At 45.1% G+C, this 14,600-nt stretch overlaps 1 long non-coding RNA gene across 1 annotated transcript; it reads right to left on the minus strand.

Annotated features, from left to right (window-relative positions):
• Nucleotides 1-991: 991 nt before the first annotated feature.
• LOC123387575 lies at nucleotides 992-8,286 on the minus strand. Its single transcript, XR_006602016.1, has 2 exons — nucleotides 8,045-8,286; nucleotides 992-1,115 (listed from the first exon to the last, which is right to left on the minus strand). It is a non-coding gene; the product is annotated as an uncharacterized LOC123387575 (long non-coding RNA).
• Nucleotides 8,287-14,600: the final 6,314 nt, after the last annotated feature.

Here is a 14,600-nt window from a genome sequence, read left to right on the forward strand (position 1 = left end):
ACCTTATTAGTTGGCGAAATTGTTAAAATGACAGAGTATTCCTTCTGTAACCATTCTAAAAAAAAGCATCGTGATTAAGGAACTTAGGATTTTATGCCAAGTTTGGCGTAGGGGAGATCAAAATCGTTAATAAGCCTATGCTCTGGAAAGGCTTTATGGCACAGCACACCCTTTAGGATGGCTGCAATCATATACATTGTGTGTGTTTGGAAAGGCCCCTCAGGTGGTTCTAGTAGCAAGTTCTCAGGTGAACCCGTGGGAGGAGTTTGGATCTGGGAAGAAACATGGCTTCTGCGCATGCTCTTCCATACTCTTGCAGTTCTGCCATAGACGAGAGTTTCCATTTCCTGGGTTTTAATTTCCTCTTTTTGCTACAAAATGAAAGAGTTGGACTAAAAGTGGGGTCGTCATTCTACAACCGGGCAACATGATATCTCAGAAAAGGACATAGGCCTTGGAGTCAGGCCAACTGGCAGTGATGTTATCTCCAGTCATTCTTACTCTCCTCAACCTTATGTCTGTCCTTCCTACCCTGAAGTCTGTCTCCCTTCTGATCCCGCCTGCCCTTTTGTGGTTGTCTTAATTCAAACTTTCATCACCTCTCATTGAGACAGTTTTAGTAGACTCCAACTAGTTTTCCTGATACTAGTCTTGACTTCTGCACCCCTGTGCTGCCTTTTGGTATGCACCTTTCTTTCTCTGTGGTTGAAATTTCTGGCTTATAACAAGGGCATATTTGCTCTGCTTTATACACGTGCTTTATACACGTTATTTTATCAAATCATCAAGATCCTGGTAATGATCAGGGAGCAATTTATACTTTTGCAACATAGTTTCCATTATGCTGCTTTCTCCTTCTTTCTTCAGCAAACCCTCAGTATCTTCCCTTAAATAAGAAATGCGCAAGGGTTACCTGAGACTCTTGATTTTCTCCAGGTCATGAGCTCGAGCCCCATAAAATCTAAAAAAAATGAGCCGAGTTGTTATCATGAAGGTTTGCCATTTTAATTTATTCCTTACAATCAACACTGGGAGCTCTGTCTCCATCCACACTTCTGGGCATTGGGGGTTTCCTGGGGCTTCAGTCAAGAACCTCTCCTGGGATTTCCATCTCCCTGTGGGATTAAAGACCAAAATTGGAAAGTGTCTTGAAGCCCAGAACTCTGCCTTATTTACTATTTAACCTCCTCTCCTACAGTATGCCTGGTGTTTTTACTGAATGAAAGAATGAATCCATCCATCTAAGATAAATATTAGAAATAGTCCTTTAAAATTCCCCAGGGTCAAAAATGTACATAAGCATAAAAACCAGTGCTGAATGTCTTTACTTTTCTCAGTTCCTCTTGCCTTGTGCCTCCTACTCCCATCTTCTCAGTCCCAAAGACCTGTGGTGGACTCTCAGGCACTCCTTACCTTGGACTCTAGATTCCACATTTGCCAAATCCAATCCAGATGTAACCAAAAGAGACGGGCTAAAATACAGGGGACAACTGTACTGATCTTCAGACAGCACAGGACAGACAGAACTTCTCTTCACAAAATGGGATACATATTTTAGTCCAATAATGCCAACATTAGCAGTAATTCCTCACTGACCTCTTCTTCTACTCTGGTATTCACTGGCTTACTGGCGAGCAGTCTATAGCCAAGGGAAGTCCATGTTAGCTACAGATAAACATAAGCCCACTTCCAGTTCTTACTCCCAGGTGGCTTGCTATACACAAGGCAGGGAAGGAAAATATAGACTAAACAGGGTCAGGAGGCCCTTATCTGTCACTTTAAGGTTAAGAAAGGAATTTGTCTGTACCTTGATGGCAAGAAAACAACATCAAAATATCAACTGACACTTAGAACGGACAAGTGAAATATGCTTTCTTGTGGGCATTTTCAGCATTGATTACAGATTGCTCCCCTCCAAAAATTGAGCATTCCTATGAAAAGTTTTGGAAGCCAAAATGGCAAAAATGAAGAAGCTAAAATTAATTTATATGGAAAAATTTTTACCAAAGACCCCAAAAATAACCTTTCTCAGGTTTTTTTTTAAAGATTTATTTATTTATTTGATAGACAGAAATCACAAGGAGGCAGAGAGGCAGGCAGAGAGAGAGGAGGAAGCAGGCTCCCTGCTGAGTAGAGAGCCCGATTTGGGGCTCAATCCCAGGACCTTGGGATCATGACCTGAGCCGAAGGCAGAGGCTTTAACCCACTGAGCCACCCAGGCGTCCCACCCCTCTCCGGTTTTTTGATGCCTTAGGACACATCCTGCTAACGGATGCACGAAAAAATCCAGGTAAAGCACAGATGCTCACAGACGTAGTTTCACGGGGAGATGCTGCGATGCTGTGTGTAATTCCCTGGGAAGGCGCTTGGTGGCGCCACTCCCGCAGCTCGTGGTGCCTGCTGCTTCCGTTAAGGGCTCCCGGGAAATCAGCCCTGACAGCTACTTTCATTTTTCGCTTCTTTTCCGTAGAAGCAAAAATCCTCTTCAGATTACTTTCAGTTAGGGAAAGCAGGTACTCATGTAGGTCTTTTGTAAAAGTAAAATGGCATAAGTCAGACTTTGAAAAAGCAGGGGTATCTGTATCTAGAGTGTGCTTTGTTGTTTTCGCAGGGCCCTCTTCCTCTTTTCTTTCTTAAACTGACTCAATTTTGCCATCTGGTGGCCATGTAAATTGGAAATATGCAAGTACCCGGCTTGAGCACGGCCTTCACAGTTGGAGAACGTGTGAATGGGTCCTTTCAGAATTATTTTCCTTCCTTTATAATCCCCACCCTCATTTTTCCATGAGAATACATCCATCCCCGCATAAGGGCATTGAGCTTGATAGTATCTGGATCCCTACAGTGAAGGATAAGGAAGTTTGGTCTCAGATGATGTGCAACTGATTATGACAAAAGGAAAAAGGACAAAGGGATACATCCCCTCATTCATGGCCACTCATACGGGGTCTGCTTATAGCTTCTCAATAAGAAGCATGGCCCTTTGGGGGCCCTGGGTGGCTCAGGGGGTTGGGCCTCTGCCTTCCGGTTGGGTCATGATCTCAGGGTCATGGGATGGAGCCCCGCATGGCATTGGGCTCTCTGCTCAGCAGGGAGCCTGCTTCCCCCTCTCTCTCTGACTGCCTCTCTGCCTACTTGTGATCTCTGCCAAATAAATAAAATCTTAAAAAAAAAAAGAAGTCGAAGCATGCCTTTGAGTGGGAAGGGTAGAATGACTATTGGTAAGCAGGGATCAGAACCCAACACCTAAAAAAAAAAAAAAAAAACAAAACTGTAGCTGCACTAAATGTGTTAAAACTTCCTACTATGAAAGGATTACATGTCAGAGTACACAAAAAACATCACTTGGATATTCCTAGCATCACCAAGTCACCATCAATGAATGATCTTTGAGGAATCATGACAGTTGTTGCAAGACCAGAGGTAGCTTTGACTTCCAAAGGTGGAACAAAGGTGAATGTTGAAAATTACAAATCAGTGACTTTGACAATGACCATAGGCAAAAATCCTCAGAGACACAAAAAAGAGTCTTGTTAGGCCTTAGGAGAAGTCACTGTGGCCCCAGGGGCTCACGGGGCTCAACAAAGGCAGGTCATGCCAGTCTTGATTCATGTTGTCTTGTTAGGGTTAAGACTGATAGAAATTTCTGAGACACTCTAGTAGACCAAGGGTCTGCATGTGATTAAGGTATTTCGTGACATCTCAAATTATACACTTCTGGAACAAATGGAGAAATCTGGAATTCGTAACTATACAGTTAGGAAAACCCGGAACTGGTTAAATAGTAGAATTCCAAGGTGCTGGGGTTCTCAGGTTCTCAGTCCTGCATGACTTGTGTTATATAAAGGATATGTTTAGCAAATATGAGGATGGCACAGAGTTTGAAGGATAGAAATCTACCCAAAACGCATCTAGTCACCAAACAGATTCTAACAGAAAGAAGTGGGTCTTTCTTTTCTCCATTCCAGATCCCATTCTCTTGTTCTATGGGTTTTGCCCAAAGATTTTGTTCTGCATACAGCTCAGCTAAAACTTGCCCTGCTTCCCCCAAATCCTCACTGTGGGTAAAAGCATTTTATCCACTTTAACCTCAAGGATTCCTCCTTTCCTCTCTCTAGCAACTGATCTTTGAAGTCACTGAACAGAATGTTCATTTCCTCGACTACCCCAGAAAACAATCTAAATTCACCAGATCAATATGCCTTCAGCCTCAATCTCAGAGTGGGCAAAATATCCTTCTTTTTCCAGGCCAATCAAGGATGACCTTAACATCCATCTTCTCTCTTCTCCCCAGGCCTTGTCTATTAACCATCCTGTCCCCCTCCCGTATCTTCAAGCACACCCTCTCAGACTCCTCCTCCTTCCTGCTCTTAAAACAAAAAGAAAAATTTAGAGACCCTTTTCTCCTTCCCAATAAACTCTTCAAAAGACTTGTTTCCACCCCTCTGTCAGAGATTGGGTTCTCCGGAAGCATAGATAGATAGATAGATAGATAGATAGATAGAAAGAATCCGAAATGCAAGATGTTGATTAGGAGTCAACCTGACAGTAAAGGGAGGAAGCAGGCATGGCAGGGCAGAGGGAGGCCTGCAGATCTCAGATAGCTATGGTGAGCACCCCCAGAGCAAATCAAGTTGGGCTGAACCTGCCAGGCCTTTCCAACCCAAGTCCTGCTCAATCACTAAGTGGGGCTGCCCAGAAACAGGAAGGACCTTGAAGGAGCTGACAGCTGGTGACTGTCACCCTACCTCTGTGTCTACCACTCTCCCCTTGCTTCTCCTTCCTTTGTGGCACCTTGGAAATCCACCTTCTGTCTCCACTCTGTCCCATGTATCCACTCCCTGTGTCCCACTCCAAATCCAATGGGTACTTTGTGATTCTTCCCTTCCCAGAAACTCTGTTGCATTCATTGGTGATGATTCATTCCCTCTCTCTCTCCTCTCAGAAGTCTCAGCTCTTGATTTCCATAACTGCCTCTCTACCTAGTCTTAACCTCTCTGGCTGTCCTTCTCAGGGGTCTTGTTGTCTATTCACCACCTAAGTGTTGGGACTCCATCCTCGCCTTCCTCCATACCCTCCCAGGGGGACCTTGTCCATCATCATCCCCACTGACATGCCAGTGACTCCAAAATCTACTCTTCAGCCCACTTCCTACTTCCTGAGCTTCTAATTCTCACATCTAATTGGTTGCTAGACATGTCAATGCTGAAACTGTCAAGGCAGGGAAGTTCTGCTTTTCCTTTCAGGCCATGTTCCCACCATGAAGTAGGCTCTTCTTCTGGGGCAAAAATTGAGGGATCCTCTGAACCTGTTCCATCAAGTTCCTTTTTAGGCAGCTACCCTTGCTCTGTCCTGTTTGGGCATGTGTATGAAAGCACTCAGAACGACAGCAAGGACTCTGCCTATGGAAACTTGCATCACTGCTGTATAAGCAGCTGATGTTGGGTGCTGAAGCCTAAAGGATATTCATCACTTCTTCCCTGATCACACCCGCTACCTACCTAACCAGGTATGGATCTCTGACTCAGTGGGCCCCCAGGAAAGAGTTATTCAGAATTTCCTTATTACAGGTGATGAGAGGTGATGGTGATTTCTTTTGTAGCTTGTGTTTCTCCTGAAGAAAAGTTCCCTGAGCAGGTGATTTTCAGCCATGCCTTTTTTCCCCCAGTCCTATATCTATGTGGCAAAGGCCTGTATAGGAGTCATTTCTTGAGGAAAATGATCTCCACTGTGTTTAAATGCATCATGTTTAGTGTGTCTGTCTTCTTTTCCAAAGTTGGAATTCCCAGTTGAATTCAATGAACACTTATCAAGTAAGTATATGCCAAAGGCAGTACAAGACAATCCCTGCCATGAGGAACCTAAAGGATAGTAAAAGGAATAAATCTAGTCAAGCACCTGCCAGTTTGCTGATGATCACAGAAGCCACAGAAACTAAGTGCTGTGGGGTTCCAGAGAAGGGAAAGGTCTCCATCCAGGTTGGTTTCATAAAAGCATCTGAGAAGGACCTTGAAGGGTAGGTCAAATTTTAAGGACTGAGCATATGGCAGAAATAATCAAGAAATAATGATGACACACAAGTAATAGAGAAAAAAGAACGACAAATGACTAAAAGCTTTCAGAAGAATATCTTCAGAGAAATGCAAAATAAACAAAGAATAGTAGTAAGAAAATTTTCTCAAAGCTATAGCCAAATACTGAGACTATACAGATAGCCGGGGAGACAGAGTCAAGATCATGGGAGAAAGATTATTAGGATAATATTATTACAAGGAGGTGGGTAAGACGCAAGCTCACTAGCCCATTAGCCTTTCATACGGCCCAGCTGAGACCCAGCCTCTTTGGATTTCCCTTTCTCACCATCACAGGCAGGATGGGTTTTTGTTTTTTGTGTTTTTTTTATAATTTTTTTTAAGATTTTTTATTTTTATTTATTTGAGAGAGAGACAGTGAGAGAGAGCATGAGCGAGGAGAAGGTCAGAGAGAGAAGCAGACTCCCCGTGGAGCTGGGAGCCGGATGCGGGACTCGATCCCGGGACTCCAGGATCATGACCTGAGCCGAAGGCAGTCATCCAACCAACTGAGCCACCCAGGTGTCCCAGGCAGGATGGGTATTAATGGCTCCAAGACCCCACCTCTATCCAGCTCTCCAAGCAGGACAGTGCTCACTACGAAAGACACCACTGCTACATTGGTCCAGTCCTTGGAGTTTGGTAAAATACCGTCCCCAGTGCTGCTTGAGTGACTGCCTCCCACCTATACGTGTCCATCCTTCAACCTCATGGGTGCAAAGTGGCCGTTCTGCCTGCAGCCTCCACATCCACATTTCAGGCAGAAAGGAAGAGGAAAGAGCATAAGGCGTGTTGCAACAGAAGCTGTCTTTTCTTTTTTAAATCAGGAAAACAATTGAATTGCCGAAAGCCATGCCAAACTGACTTCTGCGGATGACTCATTAGCCACAGAGTCATGTGGCCAGCCCTAGATGCAATGGAGTCTGGGGAAGGAAGTGTTCTGAGGTAGTATGTGGTCACCCAGACAAGACTGGGATTCCAGCAAAGAGAATGATGGAGTTTGGGGCAGCAATCAGCTCCGCTGATGTGGGAGATAGATGACGGTCCAGATAAACAGCAAACCACAAGATGGAGGAGCCTGCGGGGAACGGACATTTTGAGTAGATGAGGAGGAAGGGATATCTGAGTAATTTTCCATCGGAGGTGCAGGCACCTGCATGGCTGGGTCTCCTGTTCCTGTGGATGTGGACATGAGGCTGACAGGAAGTGAGTGGATTGTTTCACTTGCCCTGGGTCACTCAGATAGCTAACAGCAAAGCAGGAACGCACCCCATGTCCCAACCTAGAGCCTGAGTTCTTTTCACCACCCTATACATTTGCAAACCATGTTCAAAGGACCCATGGAGATCCATATGATGAGGGAGCACGAGGCTGGCTGAGGACAAAGCAAAAGCTGGCACCTTGTACCCCCCCCCCCAGAACTTCATCACATAGAAGGGCCTCTCAGGACTCTGGTGAGTATCCAGATGGGTATGCAGTGGGTAGGGCTCAACTCCTTGGCCCTCTTCACCCAGAGAACTTCCACCTCTGTGTTTTTCTTATATAGTGAGCTTCTTTCTCTATGAGGTTTAACTTGATAAAAAGGCTGAACCATTATTTAAAAAACCTTTCTGCTGTATAACTGTTGTGTACATTCATTACTTGGTGAGCATTTTAAGATAGATCTAATTATGGGGCACCTGGGGTGGCTCAGTCAGCTAAGCCTCCAACTCTTGATCTCAACTCAGGTCTCGATCTCAGGATCATAAGTTAAAGCGTTATCCTGAGCTCCACACTGGGCGTGGAGCCTACTTTTAATTTAAAAAGAGGTGGGGGGCAGATCTATTATTTCATACATTCATAGGTCCTCTACGTTCAAAAGTATGGTCAGTGCACAAGAGGTTCCAGAAACAGTTCATACCTGCTTGGTGCCAGTATCAGAAGACAGCACTTCCTAAAATGGAATTAAATCGAGAGAGGATGGGGTCACATACCTGCAGAAGCAATCTAGAAGGAGCCAGGATATCCCAAGCATCCCTCAGGGGAGTACAGTGTGGGTGGTACCCTCTGTGAGGTTTGTAGAGGCTGCTAGTTGGCAACAGGCTTGAGCCCTGGAACCCTGAGTGAGGAAGAATGGCCCGCGGTGACAGCCAGACTGAGTACAAACAGGCCCTCAGGTGACCCACCTCGAAACAGCCAGAAGCCCTAGCTGACCAATCCGCTAGTTAAAAATGGACACAGGTACCAAAAAAGGAAAATTCCGTAAGTTCCCACCCCTCCTCACTCCCCGACTTCACTGTAGCCCCCACGACTGCCCCCTGGCGGACAGTCTCTCCTTTGCTGTCCTGCCCGCTGCTCCTCGCAGTGCGTTCAGTAACCGTCCATCTCCTGAGTCCCGCCTTGGGTGACTTCTCTCACCGCGGACTTAGCGGGCCCCGGAGTGATCAGACGCGAAGCCCGGCGAGCTTGTCTCCGTCTCTCCTGCAGCAGGACGCTTGCGGGGGGAGAGGGTGTCTTAGCAGAAGCCGCTGGTGTGAATTGAAGAGTGCAATGTGTCTGTTTTCATCTTATTTTCATTCCATAGTCACACGTTGACAGGATGGAGGAAAGAAGGAAGAGGAGTAGGGGTTTCAGTGAGGACTCACACGCAGATAGCTGACTCTCAGATCCGGAAGAAGAGAAATCCACTGACTTCCATACAGGGGAGCTGGCTGCAGCTGGCTGCAGGGAGACTTCGTGTGCATTTTTTTTTTTAAGATTTTATTTATTTATTTGACAGAGAGAGCTCACAAGTAGGCAGAGAGGCAGGCAGAAAGAGAGAGGAGGAAGCAGGCTCCCTGCTGAGCAGAGAGCCCAATGCGGGACTCGATCCCAGGACCCTGAGATCATGACCTGAGCCAAAGGCAGCGGCTCAACCCATTGAGCCACCCAGGCGCCCCGTGTGCATTTTTTTTTAATTTATTTTTTATTTATTTTCAGCATAACAGTATTCATTATTTTTGCACCACATCCAGTGCTCCATGCAATCCGTGCCCTCTATAATACCCACCACCTGGTACCCCAACCTCCCACCCCCCGCCCCTTCAAAACCCTCAGATTGTTTTTCAGAGTCCATAGTCTCTCATAGTTCACCTCCCCTTCCAATTTCCCTCAACTTCCTTCTCCTCTCTATCTCCCCATGTCCTCCATGCTATTTGTTATGCTCCACAAATAAGTGAAACCATATGAAAATTGACTCTCTCTGCTTGACTTATTTCACTCAGCATAATCTCTTCCAGTCCCGTCCATGTTGCTGCAAAAGTTGGGTATTCGTCCTTTCTGATGGAGGCATAATACTCCATAGTGTATATGGACCACATCTGTCGGGGACTGCCTCCGGCCGGGAAAGTCCCCACCATTACAAGAAGGCGCTTGGCTCACTGCTAGCAAAATACGCTGCAAGTATACAATGAACTTTCTGGTGAAGCCCGCCTAAAGGAGGACATAGTTATTGGCTGTATCAAATTTAATCAGCATAGTAACAGGACCCTCATTGGCTCTCCCTATTGCTTGGCCCCTTATTGGTCACCCTGCTGTATATAAGCTAAGGAAGTTGATTAAATAAACGGAAATGAAGCATTAACACCATACCAGGCTCATTGTCGTCCTTGCGGGTCGAGGGCGACACATCTTCCTTATCCATTCGTCCATTGAAGGGCATCTTGGTTCTTTCCACAGTTTGGCGATCGTGGCCATTGCTGCTATAAACACTGGGGTACAGATGGCCCTTCTTTTCACGACATCTGTATTTTTGGGGTAAATACCCAGGAGTGCAATGGCAGGGTCATACGGAAGTTCTATTTTTAATCTCTTGAGGAATCTCCACACTGTTCTCCAAAGAGGCTGTACCAACTTGTATTCCCACCAACAGTGTAAGAGGGTTCCCCTTTCTCCACATCCTCTCCAACACATGTTGTTTCCTGTCTTGCTTATTTTGGCCATTCTTACTGGTGTAAGGTGATATCTCAATGTAGTTTTATTTAGAATCTCCCTGATGGCTAGTGATGATGAACATTTTTTCATGTGTCTGATAGCCATTTGTATGTCTTCATTGGAATGTCTTCATTTGTATATCTTCATATCTTCTGCCCATTTTTTGATATGACTGTCTGTTTTGTGTGTGTTGAGTTTGAGGAGTTCTTTATAGATCCTGGATATTAACCTTTTGTCTGTACTGTCATTTGCAAATATCTTCTCCCATTCCATGGGTTGCCTCTTTGTTTTCTTGACTGTTTCCTTTGCTGTGCGGAAGCTTTTGATTTTGATGAAGTCCCAAAAGTTCATTTTTGCTTTTGTTTCCTTTGCCTTTGGAGACATATCTTGAAAGATACAAAGTTGACTTTGTATCCTGCCACGTTGCTGAATGGCTGTATGAGTTCTAGTAGTTTGGGGGTGGCATCTTTTGGGTTTTCCATATAAAGAATCATGTCATCTGCGAAGAGAGAGAGTTTGACTTCATTGCCAATCTGTGGCTGATATTGAAGAGATTACTGCCTATGTTCTCCTCTAGGATTCTGATGGATTCCTGTCTCACATTGAGGTCTGTTATCCATTTTGAGTTTATCTTTGTGTACAGTGTAAGAAAATGGTCGAGTTTCATTCTTCTACATATAGCTGTCCAGTTTTCCCAGCACCATTTATTGAAGAGACTGTCCTTTTTCCACTGTATATTTTTTCCTGTTTTGTCGAAGATTATTTGACCATAGAGTTGAGGGTCCATATCTGGGCTCTCTACTCTGTTCCATTGGTCTCTGTGTCTGTTTTTATGCCAGTACCATGCTGTCTTGGTGATCACAGCTTTGTAGTAAAGCTTGAAATCAGGTAACATGATGCCCCCCCTTTTATTTTTGTTTTTCAGCATTTCCTTAGCGATTCAGGGTCTCTTCCGATTACATACAAATTTTTGGATTATTTGCTCCAGCTCTTTGAAGAATACCAGTGGAATTTTGATCGGAATGGCATTAAAAGTATATATTGCTCTAGGCAGTATAGACATTTTAACAATGTTTATTCTTCCGATCCAAGAGCATGGAATGGTCTTCCATCTTTTGGTATCTTCTTCAGTTTCTTTCATGAGTGCTCTGTAGTTCCTCGAGTACAGATCCTTTACCTCTTTGGTTCGGTTTATTCCCAGGAATCTTATGGTTCTTGGTGCTATAATAAATGGAATCGATTCTCTAATTTCCCTTTCTGTATTTTCATTGTTAGTGTATAAGAAAGCCACTGATTTCTGTACATTGACTTTGTATCCTGCCACGTTGCTGAATTGCTGTATGAGTTCTAGTAGTTTGGGAGTGGCGTCTTTTGGGTTTTCCATATAAAGAATTATGTCATCTGCGAAGAGAGAGAGTTTGACTTCTTCATTGCCAATTTGGATACCTTTTATTTCTCTTTGTTGTCTGATTGCTGTTGCTAGGACTTCTAATACTATGTTGAACAAGAGTGGTGAGAGTGGGCATCCTTGTCATGTTCCTGATCTCAACCGGAAGGCTGCAAGCTTTTTCCCATTGAGGATGATATTTGCTGTGGGTCTTTCATAGATAGATTTGATGAAGTTCAGGAATGTTCCCTCTATCCCTATACTTTGAAGCGTTTTAATCAGGAACGGATCTCCGTGTGCATTTTTTTTTTAAGATTTTATTTATTTGTTTGACAGAGAGAAATCATAAGCAGGCAGAGAGGCAGGCAGAGAGAGAGGGTGGGGAAGCAGGCTCCCTGCTGAGCAGAGAGCCCGATTCAGGACTCGATCCCAGGACTCTGGGATCATGACCTGAGCCGAAGGCAGCGGCTTAACCCACTGAGCCACCCAGGCGCCCCCTTCGTGTGCATTTTTAAAAGATTCTCCCACTAGGGGCTTCTGGATGGCTCAGTGGGTTAAGCCTCTGCCTCAGGCCCAAGTCATGATCTCAGTCAGGGTCGTGGGATCAAGTGCCGAATTGGGCTTTCTGCTTGGTGGGGAGCCTGCTTCCTCCTCTCTTTCTGCCTGCCTCTATGCCTACTTGTGATCTCTCTCTCTCTCTGTCAAATAAATAAGATCTTTTAAAAAATTTTAAGAAAAAAAATAAAAGACTTCCCCTCAGGGCAAGTTAAATAGGCACTGGTAGCCCAGAGGCATACCAGCTGGGCAACAAAGAGCCCCTTTTGTGCAAGTTAGAAAAAAAAAAAAAAAGCCCCTTCCTTCGGAGGGCCTAAGGCCAAGGGAGCCAAGCAGGGGCGAGAATTCAGCCACACTCACTACCTTCCTGAGTTCATAGGCAAGGCTGGATTACCCAATTCTCCCTGTGCCTCGGGTTATCTGCTGGGGTGCACAGCCTTGCATTCTACATATTAAAGCATTCTCAGGGCACCTGGGTGTCATTGAGCATCTGCCTTCAGCTCAGGTCATAATCCCAGGATCATGAGATCAAGCCCTGAACTGGGCTTCCTGCTCGAAGAGAAGATGCTTCTCTCTCTCCTACTCCCCCTGCTTATGTTCTCTCTCTTGCTATCTCTCTCTGTCAAATAAATAAAAATATTTTTAAAAATAAATAAATAAAAATAAATAAAGCATTCTCAGCTCCAGACAACATCTGCCTTGGAAGGGAAGAGGAAGAGGCATGGAGAAGCTTCTTTCCTCTTCCCCTTTTCTGTCCTATGTGGACACAGGTTCGTGCACGTGTGAAGACATGTGCGCACACACACTTGCACATACACGTGTGCCAGCACACACACAGTCAGGGGCTTGTTGCCACTGAGCTTAAGCCACTGAATGTTTCAGAAAGAAAAGTGATACCTAAAATTGAATGGTGTAATAAAGGTGGGGGTTATCTTACTATTCATAGTTCTTGGTTTTATAGGCCAGTATCTTTTAGAAACCCAACAGGTTAGGGGACCCTGGGTGGCTCAGTGGGTTAGAGCCTCTGCCCACAGCCCAGGGTTCTGGGATCAAGTCCCACATTGGGCTCTCTGCTCAGCGGGAAGTCTGCCTCCCTCTCTCTGCCTGCCTCTCTGCCTACTTGTGATCTCTGTCTGTCAAATAAATAAATAAAATCTTTAAAAAAAAAAAAAGCCTTTAGAAACCCAACAGGTGAAAGGTAAATATGGAATTAAAGACTCACAGTGTAGTGAAGTGCAAGGAGCCTGATATTACTCACAAGAGTAAATAAAGTAGGAGGCCAGGGCATAGGGCCGTGGTGGAGCTCAAGCACTCAGAGGGCACCACAGTCATCTTGCAGAGACCCGATGCCCATTCTCTATTTCTCCTACTGACAGAAGCCCAATTTTACTTTGTTTAGAAATGTTCCTTTGGGGACGCCTGGGTGGCTCAGTTGGTTAAGCAGCTGCCTTTGGCTCAGGTCATGATCCCAGCATCCTAGGATCCGAGTCCCACATCGGGCTCCTTGCTCAGCAGGGAGCCTGCTTCTTCCTCTGCCTCTGCCTGCCATTCTGTCTGCCTGTGCTCGCTCTCTCTCCTGCTCTCTCTGATAAATAAATTAAAAAAAAAAAATTCTAAAAAAAAAAAAAGAAAGAAATGTTCCTTTGCCTAAAAAAATGTTTTTTCTCAGTTTCCCATGGAGGTAGAAGCAGGTGTGTGACACAGTTGAATGGGTGTCCTTCTGATGAGGGAGCAGGAGGCTGGCTGAGGACAAAGCAAAAGCTGGCGCCTTGCACCCCCCCCTTCATCCGCTCCCCTCCATAGGTGTAGCATTCCTCAGGCACCCCTGACTGCCATAAAATGATAAATAGTTAACTTGCTGAGATCACAATCCTGCAAGACAGGAGTCTCCCTTGGTTTGCAAATGTCCTTGAGATTTACAACAGAGAAGTTACCTTATCAATAGCCCAAATTCCAAAGACACAGAACTCAGTTCCTCAAGCCTAATGTCACCCTCCCCTCCATAAAAACCGAAGGAGGTGGAGGTAGAAGGAAAAGTAAATAAAGTTAAATTTCTTCTAAACCTAAATCTCATTAACAAGGATGCTTGATAGCAGGAATGTAACATTCCACCAGACTTCCAATTGTCTTTACTTGATAGCAACTAAGCCTTCAATATCCTGATAGTATTCTTTGCCCCAACAGCCCTTCTGAACACCCCTTTGTCCTCACCTACCCAACTCCTGTGTATATAACCAACCACTCCTAACAACCTGGAGCAGCCGCATCTCCGCCTGCCCACGGGCCCTGTCCCCGTGCTCTAATAAATCACCTTTTGCACCAACGACGTCTTAAGAATTCTTTCTTTAGTCGTCAGCTCCGAACCTCCTCACCCCACCGAACCTGACTTAGGTTCTGGGACTTCATCACTTCTAAGTTACTAAATGGGACTTCTCCAGAAATCCTTTCTTGGGGCTGACTCTACAGGCTCGCGTCCCCTTGGCAGTTCACCCTCCCACTTCTCCCTGCCTGGAGCAGAAGCATGGCAGACGGGGCTCCCACGGGCATCTCAACAGCATTTTTTCACTCACTCCACAAACACAAGGAGGTTTCAGCACTGGGGACTCTGCATGAAGAAAACAGACAAAAATCCGTGT

Source organism: Mustela putorius, unplaced genomic scaffold (assembly GCF_011764305.1).
Source record: "Mustela putorius furo isolate JIRA1106 unplaced genomic scaffold, ASM1176430v1.1 tig00003856_pilon_pilon_pilon, whole genome shotgun sequence".
Classification (NCBI taxonomy): domain Eukaryota; kingdom Metazoa; phylum Chordata; class Mammalia; order Carnivora; family Mustelidae; genus Mustela; species Mustela putorius.